Source organism: Chiloscyllium plagiosum, unplaced genomic scaffold (assembly GCF_037043375.1).
Source record: "Chiloscyllium plagiosum isolate Xiang-an unplaced genomic scaffold, Cpla_swu_hap1 HiC_scaffold_48, whole genome shotgun sequence".
Taxonomy (NCBI): domain Eukaryota; kingdom Metazoa; phylum Chordata; class Chondrichthyes; order Orectolobiformes; family Hemiscylliidae; genus Chiloscyllium; species Chiloscyllium plagiosum.
Window position 1 is genome coordinate 39990327 of NW_028270186.1, and position 27223 is coordinate 40017549.

Below are 27223 nucleotides of genomic sequence, written 5' to 3' on the forward strand. Positions count from 1 at the left end.
ATATAGTTGTTGCTGATACTTTGGGTAGATAATATCGATATACAATAGATGGACTCTCCTTCCCAACCTCTCCCCTTGCCTGGGCTGGGGTAACCTTCAGGTTAAACCACCACCAGTCATCTCTCCCTAATGAGAGAGCAGCCCTGTGGTCTGGTAGGACATTACTGACTTTGCCTCTACACAGTGATGTCACTGTACCGCGGGGGTGGAGAGAGGGAATGCTGAGGGTGGTGGATGGGACACCACTCAGGCACAGTGCTTTGTCCTGGAGGATGTTCCCTTTCTTTAACATTGCTGGGGGGGGGGGGCACTGATGTAGGTGAGTGGACACTGTTCCAACACAACCCTGATGTGTGCCTTATAGAGAGCAAACAGACATTGGGGAATCAGGGGTTTGGAGAAACTGAGATTGCTCTCCTTGTAGCAAAGGAAATTGAGGGGAGCTGTGACAGAGGGGTTTACAAACGTTACCCGTTATAATAATAAACCTTACACCCATCAGCTCATTATACAAGGAGTACAGGACACATTGAAGGTGTGGGGAGAACTATTGAGAGAATGGGATGATTTAAAGGAGAACTTTTATGCAGTAAATGGGATTGAGCTGGAACACAATGTTCACGCACAATGTGAATATCCAGGTCCTGATGAATTGAGTAAGAGTTTGGCGTTACAGTTACTGAGATTACCATCTGAATACCCACCTGTAGTATCCTGTAATACAAGTTTATAAAATTCATCACTGTCAGTTCAGGTTAGAAACTCACACCATCCCCTCCTCCTGGCCCAGGATGACTGGACACATTACCCCTTGTGGAGGACAGCAGTTAGTTCAGGGGGAAATCTATGTGGGTTTCTAGGAGTTTCCACCTTGGGACTTCATGTGACTGAACAGGGCACATCTTTCATAGATGGGACAGAATGATCCAAGAGTCAGTGAGATGTGGAGAGCAGGATTTCCTTCCTTTTCTTTTCTTCCATGCTGCCACTGTGCCTCATCAATAAGACATGGGGGGTGAAAGGCTCATGCAGCTCGATGGGCAAGTTGTCTCCATTCTGACCAATGGGCAGCAAGCTCCTCCCAGTCATCTCATAGAGTCTCACGAAAAACAGAGCAACACTGCACGCTTCCCACTGCCCAGGATTCCCAGTAAACGGTTAGAAGAATGGGGGGTGGGGATATCTGTCAGAAAAGGCATAACTGTAAAGGTCTAAGAGGATTGTGAAGTGAGAGAGATGCACAGGAGAAGGGGGCAACAAGTTGCCAGATGGAGTATAATTTGGGAAAATGGGAAGTTGGTCATTTTGAAGGGGATAATAAAAGAACAGAGTGCTATTTAAATGATGGAAACTGTAGAAAGTTGCACCACAAAGGGACCGGGAGGCAATTGTGCAGGAAACACAGGAAGCAGCAGATTCTGGGTCAGTCATGGAATCAAGGGTTCTGTTTCAGATTCGTCAAGTTTAACGTAACACCGACACGGGTAAGGGGTTTCAGTAACAATGGAGCTGGGGTGAGGGGGATGTGGGATATTGGTAAATTAATGTTATTTCTGCAATTATAATTTCTGATACAAGGTAAATGAACTCACACCAGTGTGTAATTGTTTCAGCCAAGAGCTGAGTCATCAAGAATGGAAACTATGTGGAGGAAATATACAATTGTTTTTGTATTAGCTAGCATTGTATGTCAGCATGAAACGTGATTGCAGAACAATGGTAGATTTTATGGGCAAATAGATAAGATGTTGTGAGGGGATGCAGTCAAGTTCGAAAGCCTGTATAAACAGTAGGTTTTCCATTTTTACAGAGACACAGGGACAAAACCTAACTAAAGAGGTCATAGAGATCAGAGTGTTCTCGGGAGAGGCCCAGATGGAAATAGTAGATACTGATGAAGAAAGAATATGCCTAACAATGACCTGCAGTGGGATGAGGTCAAACGGCCTTGTGAGGCCAGAACTAAGCATTTTTTCACAGACAAGGCCGGATGAGCAGGAGTGATGGGATCAGTCTTCGGGAAGTGGAGGATGTAAACGGGGGGGGGGGGGGGGGGGGGGGGGGGTGGGTGGGGGGGGGAAGGGGGGAAACAATGAAATAAGAAACCCTATGGAGGAACCAAATTATACAAATATCGAAAGTTTGTTGAATTTGGTGTGTGTATGTCCTCTGCCTTGCCTGGCACTGGACATCACACCCAATTGCAAGTGTAAAAATCAAGGACACTACTGATTCCGATCTTGTCTCAGACTGCAATGATTGAAGTGTGTGAGCTTTGTTTCTCACAGGGAGACAAGCAACGTTTAACAGAATGGAATTCCTGGTGTTTGTGATTGTGTGGATGTCTGATCAGAAGGTCACCTTGGGGTCAGATATAACAGCAATATTGTGAAGAATGTAGTTCTACCTCAGATATGTCCCAGTGGGAGGGAGCGGCTCAGCAGTAAGGGAAAGTTATTTGTAATAGCAACTGAAGGCAATGGTTCTAACCATTACAATGTTTCACTGGAGAAAATTGCAGCTAATCGAGTAGTGGGAGCGTGGTAAGCAGTTTGATAACTGAGTAACAGTGGAGTAATGGAGAGGGATGATGGGGAGGGAGAGTTGGGCAGTGTCAGTGTACATGTGAAACCTAACACGGTGTTTTCGGACAATGTCACCTCCTGGCAGTATGTAGGTGAGAAAAAGGAGAGTCCAAGGATAGACCCTTAGATTCCCTACAGTGTGGAAACAGTCCCTTCGGCCTGTAAAGTCCACACCGACCTCTGAAGAGGAACCCATCCAGACCCATTCCCCTACGTTTACCACTGATTGATGCACCTAACACTACAGGCACTTTAGCATGGCCATTTCACCTAACCTGCACATCTTTGGACTGTGGGAAGAAACCGCAGCACCCGGAGGAAACCCACGCAGACACGGGGAGAATGTGAAAACTCCACACAATCGCCCGAGTCTGGAATCGAACCTGGGTCCCTGGTCCTGTGAGACAGCAGTGCTCACCATTGAGCCACCGTGCTGGCCAACCCTTGAGGGACACCACTTGCAATGAATAAAGAAAGGAAATCAGAGAGGGTATCACAGCTACAGAAGTTACCATTGTCGAGGACGGTCTGCCTACTGAGTCAGTATGGGTGGAAATTAGGATCAGTAAGGGAGCAGTCACCTCAGTAGGGGTTTACTACAGGCCCCCCCCCCCCCCCCCCACCCGCCCCAACAGCAGCAGGGAGATTGAAGAAAGCATAGGTCAGCAGATTTTGGTAAAGAGTGAATGTAATAGGGTTGTTGTAATGGGTGACTTTAACTTTCCCAATATAGATTGGAAACCTCCTTCGAGCAGATGGTTTGGAAGGAGCTATTTTTGTAAGGTGTGTTCAGGAGGGTTTCCTAACTCAGCACATTGAAGCGGGTGACGAGGGGAGAGGCCATTTTTATTTTGGTGCTCGGCAATGAGCTGGGGCAGCTGTCCGATCTTGCGGTGGGAGAGCATTTTGGTGATAGTGACCACAACTGCCTCACATTCTATATGGCCATGGAGAAGGAGAGAAGCAGGCACAATGGGAGGATATTTAATTGGGGAAAAGGAAACTATGGTACTATCAGACGTGAGTTGGGAACCATGGACTGGGAGCAATTATTCCATGGAAAGGCCACTATAAACATGTGGAGACGGTTTAAGGAACAGTTGTTGCGAGTGATGCATAAATATGTCCCTCTGAGACAGGCAAGAAGGGGTAAGATAAAGGAACCTTGGATGTCGAGAGCGGAGGAGCTTCTTTTCGAAAGAAAGAAGGCAGCTTACGTAAGGTGGAGGAAGGAAGGGTCTTGCTCAGCTCTAGAGGATTACAGGCAGGCGAGGAAGGAGCTCAAAAATGGCCTGAGGAGAGCCAGGAGGGGGCAGGAAAAAGGCTTGACAGGAAGGATTAGGGAGAATCCAAAGACATTTTACACGGATGTGAGGAGTAAGACAATGATCAAAGAAAGAGTAGGGCCGCTCAGGGATAGCATAGGGAACTTGTGTGTAGAGTCTGAGGAGGCAGGGGAACCCCCTAAATGAGTTTTTTGCTTCTGTCGTTACTAAAGAAAAGGACCTTGTAGTGAATGAAACCATTGAGGAGCAGGTAATCATGCTGGAACAGATAGGTATTCAGGAAGTTGATGTGCTGAACATTTTGACAAACATTAAGATTGACAAGTCGCCAGGGCCAGACCAGATTTGTCCTCGGCTGCTTTGGGAAGTGAGAAATGTGATTGCTTCGCTGCTTGCGAAGATCCTTACATCCTCGGTCTCCATTGAAGTCGTACCTGAGGACTGGAGGGAGGCAAATATAATTCCACTCTTCAAGAAAGGAAATAGGGAAATCCCTAGCAATTACAGACCAGAAACTCTCACGTCTGTCGTCTGTAAGGAGTTAGAAAGGATTCTGAGGTACAGGATTTATGAGCATCTGGAAGAGCATGGCTTGATTTAATGCAATCAACACGGCTTTGTGAGGGGCAGGTCATGCCTCACAAACCTTACTGAGTGCTTTGAGGATGTTACTAGGCAAGTTGATGAGGGTCGAGCTGTGGATGTGGTGTATATGGACTTCAGTTAGGCATTTGATAAGGTTCCCCATGGTAGGTTCATTCAGAAGGTCAGGAGGAATGGGATACCGGGAAACTTATTTGTCTGGATACAGAATTGGCTGGCCTACAGAAGACAGCGAGTGGTAGTAGAAGAAAAATATTCTGCCTGGAAGTCTGTGGTGAGTGGTGTTCCACAGGGCTCTGTCCTTGGGCCTCTACTGTTTGTAATTTTTATTAATGACTTGGATGAGGGGATTGAAGGAGGGGTCAGCAAGTTTGCAGACGACACAAAGGTTGGAGGTGTCGTTGACAGTATAGAGGGCTGTTGTTGGCTGCAGCGGGACATTGACAGGATGCAGAGATGGGCTGAGAGGTGGCAGATGGAGTTCAACCTGAATAAATGGAGGTGATGCATTTTGGAAGGTCGAACTTGAAAACTGAGTACAGGATTAAAGACAGGATTCTTGGCAGTGTGACGGAACAGAGGGATCTTGGTGTGCAGGTACATAGATCCCTTAAAATGGCTACCCAAGTGGACAGGGTTGTTAAGAAAGCATATGGTGTTTTGGCTTTCATTAACAGGAGGATTGTGTTTAAGAGTCGTGAAATCTTGATACAGCTCGATAAAACTTTGGTTAGAACGCACTTGGAATACTGTGTCCAGTTCTGGTCGCCCTATTAAAGGAAAGATGTGGATGCTTTGGAGAGGATTCAGAGGAGGTTTACCAGGATGCTGCCTGGAATGGAGGGCTTATCTAACAAAGAGAGGTTGACTGGGCTCGGACTTCTTTCAGTGGAAAAAAAAAAGGAAGACAGGGGACCTAATTGAGGTGTACAAGATAATGAGAGGCATAGATAGAGTTGATAGCCAGACACTTTTTTTCCCAGGACAGAAATTGCTAACACGAGAGGTCATAGTTTTAAGCTGTTTGGAGGAAAATATAGAGGGGATGTCAGAGGCGGGTTCTTTAAGCAGAGAGTTGCGAGAGCATGGAATGCGTTGCAAGCAGCAGTTGTGGAAGCAAGGTCATTGGGGATATTAAAGTGACTGCTGGACATGCATATGGTCATAGAAATTTGAGGGTTCATACTTTAGGTTTCCCTTTCATGAGGATCGATGGTCAGCACAGCATCAAGGGCTGAAGGGCCTGTTCTGTGCTGTACTGTTCGATGTCCTATGTTCTCTGTTCTATGAAGTGTATCTGTACCTTTCGACCATCTGCACCCTGTACTGACAGATAGTGCTCCCTCAATACCTTAGAAACCATCCCCTCAGTATGTTTATCCCCAAAGCACCTCGACAGAACATTCATGCCCTCTACACCTCAGAAAGCAAACCTGTTGCCCCCTTGGACCGTGTTCATCCCCAAACCTGTTCTCACTGTGATGACCCACAGCCACCTCCATGATTGGAGCCCAGGGCCCCGAACATTATTTAGGTTCTGGTTTGATCATACAATCCCTAAGATGTGGAAGCAGGTCATTCGGCCTATCAGGTTCACACTGCCCTCGGCAGAGCATCCCACCCTACCCCCTCTATCCCCGGATCCCTTCATTTCCTCTGGCTAACCCACCCAGCCTGCACATCTTTGGACAGTGGGTGGGAACTGGAGCACCCGGAGGCTGACACGGGGAGAATGTGCCAACTCCACACAGACAGTCGCCCGAGGCTGGAATCGAACCCGGGTGGGGTGAGGCAACACTGAGCCCCGGTGACCATCCCACCATCTCCTCCCTGTTGATGACTGTTTGATGTCTGTACCCGGGGAGTATCGAAATTGTCTAGCGTTTATTTAAGAAAGATTAGGGACAAGGGCAATGCCTCCACAAGCTCAAGATGCTTGGTCCCCCTCGAAAAAATATTTATATCAATTTCAAAAAGAGACTTTATTCACAAAAAACTTTACGTACAAACATAGTCACTAAAGTTCGGTTCTGTTCAGTCTTTAAAACAAGTCTTTACCATGAAATATATACTCCCCTTGGCTGATAAACTGAAATGTTAGCTCTGAGCTGTTCCTTCTGAATGAACATCACAAAGTTACATTGAGAAGGATCTTTGTGAAGTGCCTGTGTTCTGTATCTGTTCTCCCATGTACCCCGCCCTCCGAATACAATACCTTACAAAGCCTTAAACCTGTTTGTCAACTTTCAGCAGAAGCAGCCTCAGGGCATTGAACACAGACTGAATGACTCAGTGACGCTTGGATCAGGTCAAATTCTCAATCAAACAGATGGCTGGGGATATTCAGCAGAATTCAGCAGGTAGCAACGGTGAAGAGAGAGAGGAACAATTCGCATTTCAAGTGACCCTTCCTCAAAACGGTCTGTTCTGATGGAACGTTCCCGCAGAAATCACTGGATTGAAAGGTGAACTCTCTGTCTGTCTCTTTCTCCCTCTCCCTTCAGAGATGCTGCCGGACATGCTGAGTTTCTTCAGCAATCTCTGTATTGATGTTTCAGGTCTCCAGCGCGTCCGTACAGATTAACTTTAGTGTTGCATTCTCAAGCTTGCTCTATTAAAGGGATTGAATCCCTCTGCTTCAAAGGGGGGTCACTTACCACAGCTAACAGGTTCGTGATGCCAACACTGTTGGCTCAATCTCTATCATGTCTGAAATTACAATGAAGGCCCCAGCTTCTCAACCTCACCCCTCACCTGAGGTGTGTGACCCACCAGGCCTCTCTCTCTGACAAGACAGCAGCTCTCGGGTCCTCCTGGTCCATACTAACTTCCCAACTTTAAAAGGGCACTCCAGTAAGAGAGCTATTTCCATGGTTCAGGTCAAAATCCTGGAGCTCCCTCCCTAACATCACTGTGGGACACCCAAGGACTGCAGCAGGAGAGTACAGCTCACCCCCCACCTTCCAGGCAACTATTAGAGGGTGTGGGAATCACATACAAGCCACATGTGAAAATAAGTTTTATAACAGGGTTACGGTGGATGGTCACTAACTCCGTTTCTTTCCCTGTGTTGAAATCAGCATAATGAAGAAGCCAAGGGTGGGTTGAAAATGACAATGATAGCTTTCGTAGGTTGGTGTTTATGAGAGTTTGTATCGACAGTAAGAATGTTTGAGCACTTATTCAAGGGCATGCAGGTAGCTGCCAGAGGAAGTGATGGGGGCTGGTACAATTGTGATATTTAAAAGGCATCAGGATGAGTATGTGAATAGGAAGGGTTTAGAGGGGTATCAGCCAAGTGCTAGCTAATGGGATGAAATGAGATGAGAATATCTGGTTGGTATGGATGAGTTGGACAGGAGGGGCTGGTTCCAAGATGTACACCTCTGTGACTCTGTGCCTCTGAATAGTCTATAACAGAGAGTTTCAGACAGGGTTTGGTTTGTGTGTCTCTCTCATGATTCCTCAGAATCTGCAAATGCCATGTCTCCAAATTTCCACAAGACTCTATGAAATAGAAAAAAAGAGGGTCAGTGCTGAAGGATTGCTGCACTGTCAGAGGGTCAGTGTTGAGGGAGTGCTGCACTGTCAGAGGGTCAGTACTGAGGGAGTGCTGCACTGTCAGAGGGTCAGTACTGAGGGAGTGCTGCACTGTCAGAGGGTCAACACTGAGGGAGTGCTGCACTGTGGGAGGATCAGTACTGAGGGAGTGCTGCACTGTCAGAGGGTCAGTACTGAGGGAGTGCTGCAGTGTCAGAGGGTCAGTACTGAGGGAGTGCTGCACTGTCAGAAGGTCAGTACTGAGGGAGTGCTGCACTGTCAGAGGGTCAGTACTGAGGGAGTGCTGCACTGGCAGAGGGTCAGTACTGAGGGAGTGCTGCACTGTCAGAGGGTCAGTACTGAGGGAGTGCTGCACTGTCAGAGGGTCAACACTGAGGGAGTGCTGCACTGTCGGAGGATCAGTACTGAGGGAGTGCTGCACTGTCAGAGGGTTAGTACTGAGGGAGTGCTGCACTGTCAGAGGGTCAGTTCTGAGGGAGTGCTGCACTGTCAGAGGGTCAGTACTGAGGGAGTGCTGCATTGTCAGAGGGTCAGTACGGAGGGAGTGCTGCACTGTCAGAGGGTTAGTACTGAGGGAGTGCTGCACTGTCAGAGGGAGTGCTGCACTGTCAGAGGGTCAGTACTGAGGGAGTGCTGCACTGTCAGAGGGTCAGTACTGAGGGAGTGCTGCACTGTCAGAGGGTCAGTACTGAGGGAGTGCTGTACTGTCAGAGGGTCAGTACTGAGGGAGTGCTGCATTGTCAGAGGGTCAGTACTGAGGGAGTGCTGCACTGTCAGAGGGTCAGTACTGAGGGAGTGCTGTACTGTCAGAGGGTCAGTACTGAGGGAGTGCTGCATTGTCAGAGGGTCAGTACGGAGGGAGTGCTGCACTGTCAGAGGGAGTGCTGCACTGTCAGAGGGTCAGTACTGAGGGAGTGCTGCACTGTCAGAGGGTCAGTACTGAGGGAGTGCTGCACTGTCAGAGGGTCAGTACTGAGGGAGTGCTGTACTGTCAGAGGGTCAGTACTGAGGGAGTGCTGCATTGTCAGAGGGTCAGTACGGAGGGAGTGCTGCACTATCAGAGGGTCAGTACTGAGGGAGTGCTGCAGTGTCAGATGGTCAGAACTGAGGGAGTGCTGCACTGTCAGAGGGTTAGTACTGAGGGAGTGCTGCACTGTCAGAGGGAGTGCTGCACTGTCAGAGGGTCAGTACTGAGGGAGTGCTGCACTGTCAGAGGGTCAGAACTGAGGGAGTGCTGCACTGTCAAAGGGTCAGTACTGAGGGAGTGCTGCACTGTCAGAGGGTCAGTACTGAGGGAGTGCTGCACTGTCGGAGGGTCAGTACTGAGGGAGTGCTGCACTGTCAGAGGGTCAGAACTGAGGGAGTGCTGCACTGTCAGAGGGTTAGTACTGAGGGAGTGCTGCACTGTCAGAGGGAGTGCTGCACTGTCAGATGGTCAGTACTGAGGGAGTGCTGCACTGTCAGAGGGTCAGTACTGAGGGAGTGCTGCACTGTCAGAGGGTCAGTACTGAGGAAATGCTGCACTGTCAGAGGGTCAGTACTGAGGGAGTGCTCCACTGTCAGAGGGTCAGTACTGAGGGAGTGCTGCACTGTCAGAGGGTCAGTACTGAGGGAGCGCTGCACTATCAGAGGATCAGTCTGGGGGATACCTGCATTGTAAGAGAGTCAGTACTGAGTGCCACTCTATCAGATGAACTGAATGGCCTAATTTATGCTCCGATGTCTTGTGGTCTGAGAAGAACATGTGGAATTGTTCAGTCCATTTCTGCCTCTGCTTCCTACAGACCCTGCTCAGTAATGATTCCCACGTCCAGGTTCCAGAGACTGTGTTCTAACAGACTGTCTTCATTTGGTGACCACCCTCTTTTCCCAGGGATCAGGTTTTCGTTTCACGTGACTGACCTGCCAGCTCAAAGGGATATTTTCATGCTGCAGGGCTGAGGTTTATTCCTCAGCTTCCATGTGCTCATCCCAAATAAATCTCACTGCCCCACACTCAGCACTGTCGTGTGTTCCTTATTTCTGAGCTTCCCAATGCTAATCCACATCCAGAATGACATCCCACACTCCTCCAAATCGTATCGCAGGCTATTTGCCTGGGAGCGAGGAGTGCGAAGAGAGGAAATAAAAATCTGACAGTACTTTACAGTGACATTAAGGGTGAATTGATAATGAGAGAAAGAGTCGGTTGTGGAACACAGTGAGAATTTGTGCAAGGACCAAGAGGCTACAGTGAGTGGATGCATTGTGTCAATGCTCATTGTTACAGGGTTGATATGAAATCGTGGAGATGCTCTGTGATACAATTTAATGAATTAGCATATATATAGAGAGAGAGAGATGGTTCTGAGTGGTCTGGCCTTCTTACAGCCCAATAAATCTCCAAAGACAGTGGAAATGTATCTCAGTTTACCGAATGAGGTGATGGAGGAAGTAGCAGGGACACTTGCAAACATTTTCAAATCCCCTCTGGCCACAGGAGAGGTGTCGTCGGACTGACCATGTGGTCCTGTTATTCAAGAAGGAACATGGGATATACCAGGCAGCTCCAGGCCAGTCAGGCTAATATCGTGGGTGGGACGTCTGTTGGAAGCAATTTTGGGGAGATAGAATTAATCAGCATTTACAGAGACTGGAGTTCATGATGAACAGTCAGAATGGTTGTGTTAAAGGAGCTCAGGTCTGACCAATGGGAGTGCACTTTTTAAGGAGGTGACCAGCTGTGTAAATAAGGACAATACTTTCCTGTCGCCTGCTTGGAGGTCAGTAAGGCTTTTATCAAGACCCAGACTGGAAACTGATAGTGAACATAAAAACTCAAGATCCAAGGAATTTGGCGTAGAATGCTGAGTGGCAGGAAGCAGACAGTGATGGCCCAGTTAGAAATCTCTGCCTGTTCATGTCTCACTGTTGGGGTCTTGCTGATGTGGTTGATAGAAAAGATTTAGATTTGAATGGTGGAGGGTTAATCATTGGGGTCATGAATGATATGGGGATTGGTGGGGTGATAAATACTGAGGAGGATAGCCTTAGGTTACAGAAGGATGGAGATGGCCTTGTAGGATGGACCGATCAGTGACAACGGGTGAGGTCCCTGAAGGCTGGAGGGTGATTAATGATGGGCCATTATTGAAGTAAGGCTGCAAGGAACAGCCATTGAACTATGGAGCTGTGAGCCTGATGGCAGTGGTGGGTAAGCTGTTGGAGGGCATTCTGAGAGACAACTTACATGCATTTGGAAAAGCAAGAATTGATTAGGGATGGTCAGCTTGGCTTTGTTTGTGGAAATGATGTACCCAACTTGATAGAGCTTTTGAAGGGTAGACCATGGAGACAGATGAGAAGGTTTCACATGGGAGACTGCTTAGTATAAGGTTAGATGAGATGGCATCCAAGGAGAGAGGACAGCACGGTGCCTCAGTGGTTTGATTCTAACTCCCGGTGACTGTCTATGTGGAGTTTAAACATTCTCTCTGTATCTGTGCGGGTTCCCTCAGGGTGATCCAGTTCCCTCCCACCGCCCAAAGATGCCATGGGAAATGCAGTATTACAGGGATAGAGTAGAGGATGTGAGTCTGGGTGCGATGCTGTTCAGACAGTCAGTGTGGAGCCAATGGACGGAATGGCTTGCTTCTACACTGTAGGAATTCTAAAATTAATCCAGAGAGACAAGTAATGTTCTGGGGACCTGGGCTCCAATCTTGGACAGGGGTGGATGTGGGTCCTTACAGTCTGAAGGGGTTTGAACACAGTCTGAGGGGGGAGCTGGGCTGAGCCCTGAAGTGTTGAGGATGTGAATGTTTTGTGGAACTACTGTCTGAGGGGCTTTGGGGGTTAAACACATCAAAGTGATGCTTTCTTCGGTATTGACGGAGCACTTTCTGAGGTATTGAGGGAGAACTATCTGAGGTACTGAGGGTGCACTTCCTGAGGTACTGAGGGAGCACTATCTGAGGTACTGAGTGAGAACTATCTCAGGTATTGAGGGAGAACTATCTGAGGTACTGAGGGAGCACTATCTGAGGTACTGAGGGAGCACTATCTCCTGGTACAGAGTGCAGAGGATAGAAAGGAATAGATGCAATTCCCTGATCATTTCCTCAGGGTCCCCGGGGCACTCTGGTGTCGTAATTTGAAATGGAAGCCACTCCCCATTTCAGAAGATTCAGATCATTTTACACAATCAGTGAAAAATAACAGCAGCATGTGTCTGAAACATGGTTTGGGGGAAAACATTCATCAATCTATTGTTACTTGTTGCTTGGAGACATTTTAGAAAAGCAGCACCCAAACAGACTAATGCTGTCGATGCAAGAGGTGGTGCACAGGAAGATCCAACAAGTCTCTGCAGCTGCTGCCTGTCTCCCTGGAGCAGTCATCATGTGAGATCATGGCTCAGTCCTCGGAGAAATCATTTCTCCATCAAAACCTCAACCATTCCTTTACTGCTGTGTGTATGTGTGTGAGAGAGAGAGAGACAGAGAGAGAGAGAGACAGAGAGAGAGAGAGACTGCCCGTGTTTGTGTGTGTGAAAGAGTAGATGCATGTGTATCTCTGTGTGTCTGTATATTTGTGCGTGAGAGAGAAAGTGCATGTTCATGTGAGTGAGTGGCTGTGTGTGTGTTTGAGGGTGTGTGTGTCTCTGTGTGCATGTGTGTGAGTGAGGGTGTGTGAGAGAGAGTGTGTCTGTGTGTATGTGTGTGTGTGAGTGTGCCTGTGTGTGAGAGAGTGTGTCTGTGTGTGAGAGAATGTGTCTGTGTGTCTAGTTGTGTGTGTGTCTGTGTGTCTATGGGTGTGTATGACAGTGTGTCTTGTGTGAGAGAGAGTGTGTATGTGTGTGTGAGAGAGTGTGTGTGTGTGCATGTGTGTGAGAGTGAGTGTGTCTGTGTGTGAGAGAGAGTCTGTGTGTCCATGTGTGTGTGTGAGAGAGAGTGTGTGTGTGTCAATGTGTGTGTGTGAGAGAGAGAGTGTGTCTATGTATATTTCAGGGAGTGTGTGTCTGCGTGTGTGTGAGAGAGAATGTAACTGTGTGTTTTTGTGTGTGTGAGGGAGAGTGTCTGTGTGCGTGAGAGAGTGTGTCAGTGTGTGTGTGTGAGAGAGAGTGTGTCTATGTGTGTTTAAGGGAGCGTGTGTCTGCGTGTGTATGTGTGTGAGAGAGAGAGTAACTGTGTGTTTATGTGTGTGTGAGAGAGTGTGTCTGTGTGTGTTTGAGGGAGCGTGTGTCTGTGTGTATGTGTGTGAGAGACAGTGTGCGTGTGTGAGAGAGAGTGTGTCTGTGTGCGTGAGAGTGAGTGGGTGTGTGAGAGAATGAGATTGTGTGTGTGAGAGTGTGTGTGTAAATGAGAGAGCGTGTGTGTATGTGTGTGTGAGAGAGAGTGTGTCTGTGTGAGAGAGAGTGTGTGTCTGTGTGTGCGTGAGAGAGAGTGTCTGTGTGTGTGAGTGAGAGTGTGTCTGTGAGAGAGAGTGTGTCTGCGTGTATGTGTGAGAGAGCGTGTCCAGGTGTGTATTTGAGGGAGCGTATATGTGTGTGAGAGAGAAAGTGTGTGCTTGTGTGTGTATGTGTGAGAGAGAAAGTTGTGCCTGTGTGTATGTGTTTGTGAGAGTGTGTCTGTGTTTGTATTTGAGGGAGTGTGTGTCTGTGTGTGTGTGTGTGAGTGTGTGTATGTATGTGTGTGTATGTAAACTAGCCAATCTTATTGGGTGCCCATAAATATAAAATCCAGCAGCTGTTTCAGGTGAATTGGTCCTTGTGTCTCCAAAGACACAAAAGCTGCAAGAGTGACTTAACTGGGGGAAAGGGAGTGCTGTTCAGTCCAGTGGGGATTCATCCAGTAAACCTTCCCCACACACTAATATCCCTCTGGCAATGCAGTGACTAATCCTGCACACAGAGCTCCAGGTACAAACCAATGTAATGTCACCGTAGTCTTACCAGAGCATGGGGCAGCTCCGCATTACAGAACGGTGTCTGGTGGGGATTTAAACAGAGGGTCACCATGGCCCGGCTGAGGGGAGAGGTTGGGAAGAAGAGTCCTTCAGAGTAACTCTAGCTAGTGTGGTAAGCTAACTGCCCAGCCAACTGAGCTAACTGACTTCACTCCAGGGGCATGCCCTGTATAACCCAATCATAGCCAGCCTGCACCTTATTAGGAGCTAGGAGCAAGGCCATTCGGCCCCACTCTAACCCAGAAGGGAGAGCACGGGAAGCTGATGAAGGAAACAAGCCCCTCCCATGTTGCATTCTGAAATGGAGCTGGAGGACAGGGCACATCTGGCCTGCTGTTTGCTTCCCCGTGACTGCCCTGCTCCACCTTACAGTGAGAGACTGAGGGGAACCTCAAGGAGATTTCACTTCTCACTGAGAGGCTGCAACTCCAATCCAAATCAGGCTGGTTCCCTCCGAGACTCACAGAAGAGTGCAGCACTCTACAGATCAGGCCCTTGTGTCGTCCTAACCTCCAGTGTGTGGGCCAAGAGCTGGGAGGTAGTGTTAACAACATAAGACCATCCGAAATAGGAACAGCAGACCATCCAGCCCCTCGAGCCTGCTCTGGTATTCAATAGGATCGTGGATGATTCAACATTTGATTTGGGAGCTGAAACTAGGACAATACGGAGACAGAGAATCAAATTATTCTGCCATGAGGAATCATCAGACTAAAGCACACACACACACACGCACACACAACACACACACACACGCACACGCACACGCACACACAACACGCACACACAACACGCACACACAACACGCACACACAACACGCACACACACGAATTGTGGGATTCAAGCCGTCTGTGGGAACGGGGAGAGACAAAAGAGACAAAGGAGCAAAATGCTAGAGAGGGATCTGATCCCACAGATTTCACTGCTTCCCTCTCTCTCTGCGGCTCTCATGTCTATTTTTGTGTTCCCAGTTCTCTCTCCCACATCTTTCCTTCAATCCCTATCTCTCAACATCCTTCACATCTCTGTCCTGTTTACATTTCCCAGTAGATTCCCTTCCTCCTTTGTCACCTCACCAGATTTTTAAGGAATGCTTAATCATTCAGTCTTTCACAAAACTAACACCTTGCTCTTCTCTCTCTGCATCTGTCCCTCTGCTCGGTGGGATCTTGCTATTCCTGTCTGTACATCCTTCTAGCCACATCACAGCAGCCTCCACCACCACCCAATTCTCTCAGCTCCATCTCTCTGCTGTTGCAACTCATCTCTCTCTCTCTCTGTCCTATATCTCTCCCTGGGATTTCTGTCTTGCTGTCTGCCTGAACTTCTCTCCCTGTCTTTCTCTCCCCATTTTCACCTTGCATCTGTCTGACATTGTATTTCTCTTCCTGGAGTTTCACTGTCTCTCTCTCTCTGTCTGTCTCTCTCCTGCTCTCTCTCAGTTCTTCTCACTTTCTCTCCCCCCCCCCCCCTCTGCCTGCCTGTCTTTCTCTTGTTCTCTCCCTCCCTCTCACTGTCTGTCCGTCCATCTTTCTTTCTTTTCTGTAGTTTCTCTCCCTCTTTCTCCCTGGACCCCTCTGCTCTGTCCCAGTGACTGGGGAAGGGGCATTGGGAAGAGTTTGCCTCAGTGCCTGGTCTCTCTCAGGTTTTACCCCGACTGTAGGGGAGGAACATGAAGTACTTTTCTGAGTGAGTCTGAAATAGAGAAAAAAAGAGAGAAAGGGACAGTGACAAAAAGAGAAAGAGACATAGAGAGAGTTGAGATGGAGAAAGTGGAGAGAGAGAAATGGGCAGTAAGAGTCAGGGAGGCGGAGTGAGAAAAGGACAGAGTGAGAGAGACAGGGAGAGAGAGAGTGAGAAGGACATATATTGAGGGAGAAGGACAGTGTGTGTACTTTGCGATGGTTGTAGAGTGGGATCTTGTTGTGCATTACAGCAGTCAGTCAAAAGGTGAGTTAGAGTCTGCACTATGTCCTCCAGCCCAGGGGCTGTGAGTCTGCATGGGAAGGGGGAGAGTGGGAGACACGGAGGGATGGGACAGCGAGAGACAGGGGGAGGGTTTGATGGGGCTGGTGGAGAACGGAGGGGCTGTTGCCCGAGAGAGATGAAGGGAGGGATAGCATGTGATGCAAAGTCTGAGACAGGGTGGAGAAGAGGTCTCCACACGAAGGATAGTCAATGAGGCCATTCAGGGGCCAATCCTGAGGATCCTGAACCGGATCAGGATCATTTAATGGGGCAGGGGGATGATGGGCAGAAAGGACTCCATCTGTGATGCAAACCTTCTGTAATTCTCGGGCTGGGATCTTGCTGTACATTAAAATAAGTCACAGACCAGTCAGTCAACCCAGACTCATTTACCGGTGTGAGAAAGTGAGGACTGCAGATGCTGGAGAGTCAGAGTTACAAAGTGAGGAGCTGGAGAAGCCCAGCAGGTCAGCCAGGAGAGTCGATGGTTCAGGCCTGACCTGCTGGGCTTTTCCAGCTCCACACTTTTCCACTCAACTCCCTCTGCCCCAGGAGTGGGGCTCACAGCAATGTTGGGGGCAGCAAAATATTTGAGGGAGGCACAGTTGGTGAGGTAGGTATTTTGGAGGGAAGGTATTTGGGGAAGGGAATAAATTTGGGAGGAATGTAACGTTTACACAGATAGGGGTCTAAGAGCTGAAAAAGGTTATGGAGATGATTAGATTGGTGGGGAGACTGGAGAAGCTTACATTGACAGGGCTGGTGATAGCGACAGGAGGATGTTACATAGATAGCCAGTCTTGTAGAAACTGATCGGGAAAGTCACAAGCATTGGAGTTGTTTCCACAGATCGGGGGTTTTACAGGGACCTGAGAGGTTTACGCAGATAGGGAGGTTTGTAGGATGTCCACATTTTCAGAGTGTTTCAGAAATGGAAAAGGTTACACAGTGAAGGAGGGATGTTGGAGCTGTGGGAGTTCACAGAGTCTTGAGGTGTGAAGGGTTTGGGACTGTTTATGGATAGAGGGATATATTTAGGACAGTAATATGGAACGCAGAGGGAGAGTTTAGATTAGATTCCCTACAGCATGAGAACAGGTACTTTGGCCCAACAAGTCCACACCAACTCTCCAAAGAGTAACCCACACAGACCCGCTTCTCTCCGACAATTTACCTAACACTATGGGCAATTTAGCATGGCCAATTCCCCTGAGCTGCACATCTTTGGACCGTGGGAGGAAACCGAAGCACCCGGAGGAAACCCACGCAGACACGGGGAGAATGCGCAGACTCCACACCGACAGTCACCCGAGGCTGGGGTCGAACCTGGGTCTCTGGTGCTGTGAAGCACTATTGTACCCCACTGAGCCACCGTGCTGCCCCAAATTGCAGAATTACGCAAACAGAGAGTGTTTGAGGTGCTGGGAGGACTGTAGGGAGTGGACGAACAAACAGAGATGTGGCCTGCTGTTGTGGCTTGAAAAAGGTCTGGAGGTGTTTATACAGATAAGGAAGGTGGTAGGGATGGGAGAAGGTTACTGAAATCGTGTGGTGCTAAAGGCCAAGATTCAGGAGTGTGATCGGAACTGCAGAAGGTTACAGTGACATCATGTTCTCTTGGGGCTTGAGGAAAGTACACACGTGGGTATTTTGGTCCCGGTTGGATGATTTTACAGAGATGGGGGCACTGTAAGTATTGTGCAAAACTACAGAAATAGGAATTATTGTACTGGGTGCAGGATGAGATTATTGAGATTGGCATGTTATCGACATGGGAGCAATTTACACATAGGGAGTGTTGTCAGCATCGGAGTAGGTTTCAAATATACAGCGGGAATATGATAGTGGTGGAGGTTACAGAAATAGGAAAAATTCTGGGAATTACAAGCATTCAAGACATTGGCACAAACAAGTCGGACCGAAAGGCATGTTTCCTTGCTGTATGACTCTATCACATGACAAGAGACAGCGTGAGGAGGGAATATAGAACGGAAAGATCCCAGGATTCAATACCATCACCTTGAGGAAGGCCTGCTTTCCCCTCTATTGTATAGATCCTTACTAAGACAGCACAGGCCTGGATTGACACAGGAAGGCTCAGTACAGCAGAGTTAAAAATTAACAAGAGGGGGGTGTTTGAGCCTGGGACCATCATGCACTGTGTTCCTTCTTCAACACTGTATCTATGTCATGTCTTCTAGACCAAAGTTCGATCCCTTAAATACACTCTGCTCTGTTCACTGTGAGTGATCTTACAGATCTGCAGGGTTTTTTGAAGGCTCCATATGTCTCTCTTCATCTCTCTGGCTGACCGATTGTCTTCAATGTGGTGATGAATGAAACAGGAATTGGGAATTCTGCTGAGTCAGGAGCATCCTGAATACTTACAGGAGTCAGAGAAATGAACAGAATGGGACATTAGACTGATACAGTGAGGGTTACACATGGAGAATGGCACTGAGTCCCACAGAGACCTGGAAAATCCAGTCTCCATCCCTGGCCTGTGCTGCTGCGTCTCCCTGGAGTGGAGAATACTGTTGGGTCAGGATCTGGAATAACAGCAAAAGGTGCAGCCACGGGCAGCAATTATACCCTCACAGTGACAGATACCACATGGAGAGATACTGAGTGATAGCACGAGAGTGCTGAAAGGTATCAGGATCAAATCACGGTCAGGACGAAGGTGCACTGGGAGCAGTACTCAGGGATAAGTGAGCAATCAGTGGGCTAGGCAATGGCCTCGTGTTACCCTCAATCGATTCCTCATCCAGAATTTAACGCCAGTAGCAGGGATACCCATCTAACTTACTTAATACCCTTTAAGTAAGGAAATCTGTTATGGACTGCCGGTCTGGCCTACATATGAATCCAGACCCAGAGCAAGGATGTTGACTCTCAACTGCCCCCTGAAATGATCGGGAAGTCACTCGCTAAACGGCAGCTTGGGTGTGGTCATGAAATGCTGGCCAGCCAGAGACAGCAACATCCCATGAGTGAATTAAAAACAACACTACTGGGAGCAGTGTCCTGGCCAAACATTTCAGTGGGTTTCTGGACAGGGCTTTCAACTGACAGAGAGGATGCAGGGACAGAGTTCAGGTGAAAGGAGCTTTCCAAATCCAAAGTGAGAAGGTGACGCATCAGGACAGCATGGCGATGTGACTGAAGACAAGCAGAAAGGAACAGGAACGGACAGTGAATTAGGCTCTGACAGGAAATTCTAGGAAAAAGTCAATTTCAGTTTTTTTTTGGAATTGTCAAAGTATCAGCAAGGTTTGGTCACCAGAAAGATGTGGTGACAGGAGAAACTGTGCTGTACTGTTCTGTGTTCCAAACAGGGTGGGTTACAATGGCAGGAAGAGGTTTCACGAGGCTGAACGGGATCAGATGTGAATGAATAGACACAATTAGGAAGGTTTTCTCGGAGTGCCAGAGGTAACAGAAACACCAGTGGCCTGATCTGAAGCAGATGACCCAGACTGGGCTGGGTGTGGGGATTGGAGGTGGTTTCACAGGGAAGGAGGACCATAGAGCCATAGGAGAGAACAGAAATGCGGAGAGCTGTAGGGCCTGCAGGATTTCAGGGAGATGGAGAGGTTGGGAGGGATGGGCCAGGTGACAGGGATAAGGACGTTGATTGGATGGAGCGGTTTATACAGGCAGGAATGTTTCAGGCGAATCGAGCAGATTACAGTGATAAAGTGGGTTGTATAGACTGGAGGAACAAATAGAGATATGGAGGGTAGTCATGGCTGAAGATGTTTATAGATACAGGAAGGTTTAGGCTCTGCAGGTGAGCCAGATATGAAGGGTATGGTGTCTGACAGATTTACCAGAAGGGCAGTAATTTTGGTTGAAGACAGTTTCACAGATAAGGGAGCATTAGTAACCATCTCCAGAATGGTCAAAGTGGGAAGGGTTGTAGGGTATTTTCCCTTCACACTAACAGGGACATACTGGATTCTTGAGATCACACTTTTAAAAGCCTCCCATTTGCCAGTTATTCCTTTTCCATCAAACAGACTCACCCATGATTTGGACGTGTCGGTGTTGGACTGGGATCGGCAAAGTTAAAAATCACACAACACCAGCTTACAGGTGCACTAGGTCTATTTAGAAGCACTGGCTTTCGAAGCACTGCTTCTTCATCAGGTGGTTGTGGAGCACAGTCATAAGACACAGAATTTATAGTAACTGGATGGTAGTGTCATGGAATGAAATATTAAACAAGTTTTGATTAAGTCTTTCATCTTTTGAATGATCACCAGTGCTTCTAAATCTAATGCTTCCAAACACAGTGGGTCATCGATTATCCAAATATCAATTGTCTGAATATCGGATTATCCAAAGGAGATCTCGAGGTCCCGATAGAAACATTACATCAAAGAGCTGCTTGAACCCTGACTGTGTGTTTTTTTGTTCACACTGATTAAAACAGATCTCAGCTACTGAAATACTGCTGAGATATTGAGCCCAGGTTACATCTCCAAATGACTGACCTCCCATCCTCTCTGGCTCTCCAGACTTAGACTGGAGTTCTGCATAGGGCTAAATCCTAAATCCCCCTTCCCCAGATATTCTCTCGAACATTGTCCTGCACAGGGCAGACGTGTAACTTTTCAAAATGTTGAAGGAAAAGTTGTGTGTAGCTATGTGTGCATGTGCACGTGCGTGTATGTGTGCATGTGCGCGTGCGCTATTTGGAGACTTACCCACCTGTCTTACTGTTGGTGTCCGTTCTGGCTGCCCAGGAGGGGGAGGAGATGATAGGGCAGGGGCGCACGGGGGGGCGGGGCAGCTGGGGGTATGGGAACACATGGTAGGTGGGGCGGGCAGGGGGTGTAATGTTGGATGGGTTTGGGGCCGGGTGGGGGGGCGCTTTTAGAGGCGGGCGGGGCAGTATTTGACAGGTTTGTGGGAGCTGAGGGGGAGGTTGGATGGGTTTGGAGGCAAGCGGGGTGATCTGTTGGAGACAGGCGGAGGGGGATGTTGGATGGGTTTGGGGGCAGGTGGGGTGCTCTGTTGGAGGCGGGCGGAGGGTGATGATGGATGGGTTTGGGGGCAGACAGGGTCTCTGTTGGAGGCGGGCAGAGGGTGATGTTGGATGGGTATGGGATGGATAGGGTGATCTGTTGGAGGCGGGCGGAGTGTGGTGTTGCATGGGTTTGGGGCGGGTGGGGTGCTCTGTTGGAGGTGGGCAGAGGGTGAAGTTGGATGGGTTTGGGGGCAGGCAGGGTGCTCAGTTGGGGCGGGCGGAGGGTGATGTTGGATGGGTTTGGGGGCGGGCAGGGTGCTCAGTTGGGGCGGGCGGAGGGTGATGTTGGAGGCGAGCGGAGGGTGATGTTGGAGGCGAGCGGAGGGTGATGTTGGATGCGTTTGGGGCAGTTGGGGTGCTCTGTTGTAGGCGAGCGGAGGGTGATGTTGGATGGGTTTGGGGGCAGACAGGGTCTCTGTTGGAGGTGGGCAGAGGGTGATGTTGGATGGGTTTGGGATGGATAGGGTGATCTGTTGGAGGCGGGCGGAGTGTGGTGTTGCATGGGTTTGGGCCGGGTGGGGTGCTCTGTTGGAGGTGGGCGGAGGGTGATGTTGGATGGGTTTGGGGGCAGGCAGGGTGCTCAGTTGGGGCGGGCGGAGGGTGATGTTGGATGGGTTTGGAGGCGGGCAGGGTGCTCAGTTGGGGCGGGCAGAGGGTGATGTTGGAGGCGAGCGGAGGGTGATGTTGGAGGCGAGCGGAGGGTGATGTTGGAGGCGAGCGGAGGGTGATGTTGGATGCGTTTGGGGCGGTCGGGGTGCTCTGTTGGAGGCGAGCGGAGGGTGATGTTGGATGGGTTTGGAGGCGGGCGGGATGATCTGTTGGAGGTGGGCGGAGGGTGATGTTGGATGGGTTTGGAGGCGGGCGGGATGATCTGTTGGAGGTGGGCGGAGGGTGATGGGTTTGGGGGCGGGCGGGATGATCTGTTGGAGGTGGGCGGAGGGTGATGTTGGATGGGTTTGGGGGCGGGCAGGATGATCTGTTGGAGGTGGGCGGAGGGTGATGTTGGATGGGTTTGGGGGCGGGCGGGATGATCTGTTGGAGGTGGGCGGAGGGTAATGTTGGATGGGTTTTGGGGCGGGCGGGATGATCTGTTGGAGGTGGGTGGAGGGTGATGTTGGATGGGTTTGGGGGCGGGCGGGATGATCTGTTGGAGGTGGGCGGAGGGTGATGTTGGATGTGTTTGGGGCGGTCGGGGTGCTCTGTTGGAGGCGAGCGGAGGGTGATGTTGGATGGATTTGGGGGCGGGCGGGATGATCTGTTGGAGGTGGGCGGAGGTTGATGTTGGATGGGTTTGGGGGCGGGCGGGATGATCTGTTGGAGGTGGGCGGAGGGTGATGTTGGATGGGTTTGGGGGCGGGCGGGATGATCTGTTGGAGGTGGGCGGAGGGTGATGTTGGATGGGTTTGGAGGTGGGCGGGATGATCTGTTGGAGGTGGGTGGAGGGTGATGTTGAATGGATTTGGAGGTGGGCGGGATGATCTGTTGGAGGTGGGCGGAGGGTGATTTTGGATGGATTTGGGGGCGGGCGGTGTGCTCTGTTGGAGGTTGGCGGAGGGTGATGTTGGATGGACTTGGGGGCGGGCGGGATGATCTGTTGGAGGCGGGCGGAGGGTGATGATGGATGGGTTTGGGGACAGACAGGGTCTCTGTTGGAGGCGGGCAGAGGGTGATGTTGGATGGGTATGGGATGGATAGGGTGATCTGTTGGAGGCGGGCGGAGTGTGGTGTTGCATGGGTTTGGGCCGGGTGGGGTGCTCTGTTGGAGGTGGGCGGAGGGTGATGTTGGATGGGTTTGGGGGCAGGCAGGGTGCTCAGTTGGGGCGGGCAGAGGGTGATGTTGGATGGGTTTGGGGGCGGGCAGGGTGCTCAGTTGGGGCGGGCGGAGGGTGATGTTGGAGGCGAGCGGAGGGTGATGGTGGAGGCGAGCGGAGGGTGATGTTGGATGCGTTTGGGGCGGTCGGGGTGCTCTGTTGGAGGCGAGCGGAGGGTGATGTTGGATGGGTTTGGAGGTGGGCGGGATGATCTGTTGGAGGTGGGCGGAGGGTGATGTTGGATGGGTTTGGAGGTGGGCGGGATGATCTGTTGGAGGTGGGCGGAGGGTGATGTTGGATGGGTTTGGGGGCGGGCGGGATGATCTGTTGGAGGTGGGCGGAGGGTGATGTTGGATGGGTTTGGGGGCGGGCGGGATGATCTGTTGGAGGTGGGCGGAGGGTGATGTTGGATGGGTTTGGGGGCGGGCGGGATGATCTGTTGGAGGTGGGTGGAGGGTGATGTTGGATGGGTTTGGGGGCGGGCGGGATGATCTGTTGGAGGTGGGCGGAGGGTGATGTTGGATGTGTTTGGGGGCGGGCGGGGTGCTCTGTTGGAAGCGAGCGGAGGGTGATGTTGGATGCGTTTGGGGCGGGCGGGGTGCTCTGTTGGAGGCGAGCGGAGGGTGATGTTGGATGCGTTTGGGGCGGGCGGGGTGCTCTGTTGGAGGTGGGCGGAGGGTGATGTTGGATGGATTTGGGGGCGGGCGGTGTGCTCTGTTGGAGGTGGGCGGAGGGTGATGTTGAATGTGTTTGGGGTGGGCAGGGTGATCTGTTGGAGGTGGGCGGAGGGTGGTGTTGGATGGGTTTGCGAGCGGGCGGGGGAGCGATGTTGAGGGGTGGGGGGGCGGTGCTGGAAGAGTTTGGGGGCGAGCAGTGGGAAGTTTTGGGGGGCTGATGGGGCGTGAGGCCTCACGCATGGTTTGCTGCTGCCTAGTCACCTCAACGGGGACTAGGCATTACCGAAAACTCTGAGCCCTCAACGAACGACATGCAATCGATTATTCGAATAACCAATTATCTGAATGTACTATTGCCCGCCCATCTCGTTCAGATAATCAAGGTTCCTGTGTAAACAGCTGGATGTTAACCTGGTGTTGTGTGATTTTTCCCTTCACCCAATCAACCCTTGCTTGATCCTTCTGAATGGCCCCAATATTGACCCTGTTCCAGTTTAAGACCTGAATCTGTGGACCTGTCTGATCTTTTTCCATAACTATGTTAAAACAAAGACAGTTGTGGTCACTGGACACAAAGTGCTCTCTGACTGACACTTCAGTCACTTGCCCAACCTCGGTTTCTGACGGGAGGTCCAGTGTTGCATCCGTCTGAGTAGCGTGGAACCCTCTATATCTTGGTTTAGGAAACTTTCTTAGACGTATTTGACAAATTCCACCTCGTATGGTCCTTTTACAATGTGGGTGACCCAGTCAATCCATCGTAAGTTAAAATCTCCAACCAATACTACTCTATTATTTTTATACGCATTTTCTCCTCTCGTATCTGCTGGCTATTTGGGCATCTAGAACACCAACCCAGCAGACTGACCATCCCCTTTTTGTTTCTAACTTTTGAAAATATGGCCTCATTTAATGACTGCTCAACAATACTGTCTCTCAGCACTGTTGTTCTGTCCTCCCTAATCAGAGGGAGAACTTCCCCTCCTCACTTACTTGTCCTTCTGTCACGCCTGTAGCTTCTGTATCCTGGAACCCTGCTCTGCCAGTCCTGCCCTTCTCTCAGCTATGTTTCTGTTGTGGCTATAATATCCCAGTCCGCAGAGCTAATTCATGGTCTGAACTTGTCTGCCTTACCAGTCAGGCCTCGTGCATTGAAATTAATGTATTGAAAACCATAATTCTTTTCCCTTCCTATTCTGTGCCCCGGATATCCTGGATAGGAAACATGCTCTCGATGGCTGATGTATTTTCCCCTGACGAGTTGATGGCCCCTGTCTTATTCAGAGTCTCAACTTCCTGCCAAAATAGTTTAAATTCTGCAAGGTAATACAAGCAAATCTCCTCCCTGGGATGCTGGTGCCCCTCTGCATCCAGTGCCTTTCATCCTCTGGTACAGGTCACCTCTACCCAAGAAGTGATCCCAATGTCCCAATTCTGAGGGACAGTTTGAATTAATAACTGGAAAGGTAAGGATTGATTAGGGATAGTCAGCACGGATTTGATACAGGAATATCTTGTCTGATGAAATGGTGTCTGAAAATATTAATGAGGGCAGTGCAGATGATGTGGATACCATGGAGTTCATTAAGGCCTTCGACAAGGTCCCACAAGGAAGGCTGGTCCAAAAGGGAAGATCCTATGGGATTGAAGGCATGTTGGCAAATTGGCACCACAATTAGTGGAGGGTTGTTTTTGTAATTGAAAGCCTTTGTCCAGCAGGTGTACCACAGGGATCTGTGCAGGACCCATTGCTGTTCCTAATGGACATTAATCACTCGGAAGTGAAAGCAGAAGGTATCATTATCAGGATTTCAAAAGACAGGAAAGATGAGGGTGTTGTCTACAGAGAGGGGGACGGTCTCTGGCTGCAGTCTGAAGGTTGAGGCTGGGACAGAATTTCAACAAAGTAATTTCAATTGATAGCCAGGCAAGAGCACAGCAGGCAATGAGGGAATACTCATCAATTAAATTACATTTACTTTGATGTAAAATGCCTGACAGGTAAGGCAGATGAACGCACGGCATGGATGCGAAGATGGGACTGGGAAATGACAGGAATTACAGATACACAGCTGAGGGAGGGACAGGACTCGCAGATCATTGTTCCAGAGGACAGATTCAACAGGATGGATAGATGGGGAGGCAAGGGAGGAGGGGGAGTGGAGTTTTTGATCAGTGAAAACATCACTGCAGCACTGAGACAGGATATTCCTGGGGATCGCCCACTGAAACTATGTAATGGAACTGAGAAATAAGAATGAATAATCAGTTTGATATGACTGTACTACAGGCCTGCAGTAGTCAGCAGGAAATTGAACAGCAAATATGTCAGAGATCTCAGATATCTGTAAGAAGGATGGGTTGTAATGGTGGGGGATTTTAACTTTCCAAACCTAGACTGGGACTGCCAGAGTATTCCATAGGTTGGATGGGAGGGATTTGTTCAGTGCGTTCAAGAAAACTGTCTCAATCAGTATGTGACTGGCCCGACTGGAGAAAGGGATAAAACCTGACCTCCCCTTGGGAAATAAGGTTGTGAAAGGGGCTGAAGAGTTTGTGGGGGAGCACTTTTGCAAAGTCACCACAATTCTATTAGTTTGAAAATAGCGATGGAAAAGGACACGCCTGGTCCGCAAGTGAAACGTCAAAACTGGCCTTGCTGCAATCTAGAAGGTATTAGACAAGACTGTCTAAAAATTGCAGATAAAGGGACGTTGGTCAAGTAGGATTCTTTCAAAAGAGAGATAAATTAAGATTTCAGGGGCAGCATATTGCTGTTAGTGTGAAGGACAATGCTGACACCAGTGGGAAATACTGGATGACTTGGGATGTTGAGGCTCTGGTCAAGGCAAAAGGGGGTACATATCCTATATAGCCAGCTGGATTAAGTCAATACTTTGAAGAAAATTGTGGGTGTCGTAATGCTCTTAAGAGGAAAACCATGAGGGCCTAAAGGGGAACTGACAGCTTTGGCAGAGAAGGTTCAGGAAAACCCAGAGAGATTCTACAAGTATATTAGCAACATAAGATTATCATTAACTCTGAACAGAATGTGACTCCTTAAAGATTAATGAAGCCATCCATGTGTGAACCCATAGGAAATGGGTGAGATCCAAGACAAAACTTCACGTCAGAACTTACTGTGGAAGACACACTGGAGAAGCAGGGAAATAAACAGTGATGTTTTCAAAAGAGTCCACATTGGAGGACAGGAGGTGCTGAAGGTTTTCAAACACATTAAAATTAGACAACTCCCTGGGAACTAATCAAGTTTTTCCTAGGACATTGGGGTAAGTTCAGGAAGAAACTTACAATGATATTTCTATCACTGACAGCCACGGGTGATGAGCTCGGAGCCTGGAGCTTGCCTAATGTTGTGCCAATATTTAGGAAAGGCTGCGACGAAAAGCTAGGGACATAAACACCAATTAGCTTGGTGTCAGTGGTGCCAATGTTGTTGGAAGCGATTCCACGGGACAGGACTTACATGCATTTGGAAAGGCAACGATTGATTAGGGATAGTCAGCATAGCTTTGTGCATACAAAGTCGTGCCTCTCAAACATGATAGAGTTTGTTGAAGAGGTGACCAAGAAGATGGATGAAGGCAGAGCAGTAGACGTCCCTATCCTGACTTCAGAAGACCTTAGACAGGGGTTAGCGTGGTGCACTGGTTGGTAAGGTTAGATCACATGGGATCAGGGAGAGCGAGACAAACGGACACAAAATTGGCTTGACAGTAGGAGACAGAG

At 49.3% G+C, this 27223-nt stretch overlaps 1 long non-coding RNA gene across 1 annotated transcript in view; it reads right to left on the bottom strand.

Moving 5' to 3' along the window:
- Nucleotides 1-27223, bottom strand: part of LOC148135882 (uncharacterized) — an 88304-nt gene that overhangs the window by 30010 nt on the left and 31071 nt on the right. The gene's annotated exons all lie outside the window — the stretch shown is intronic.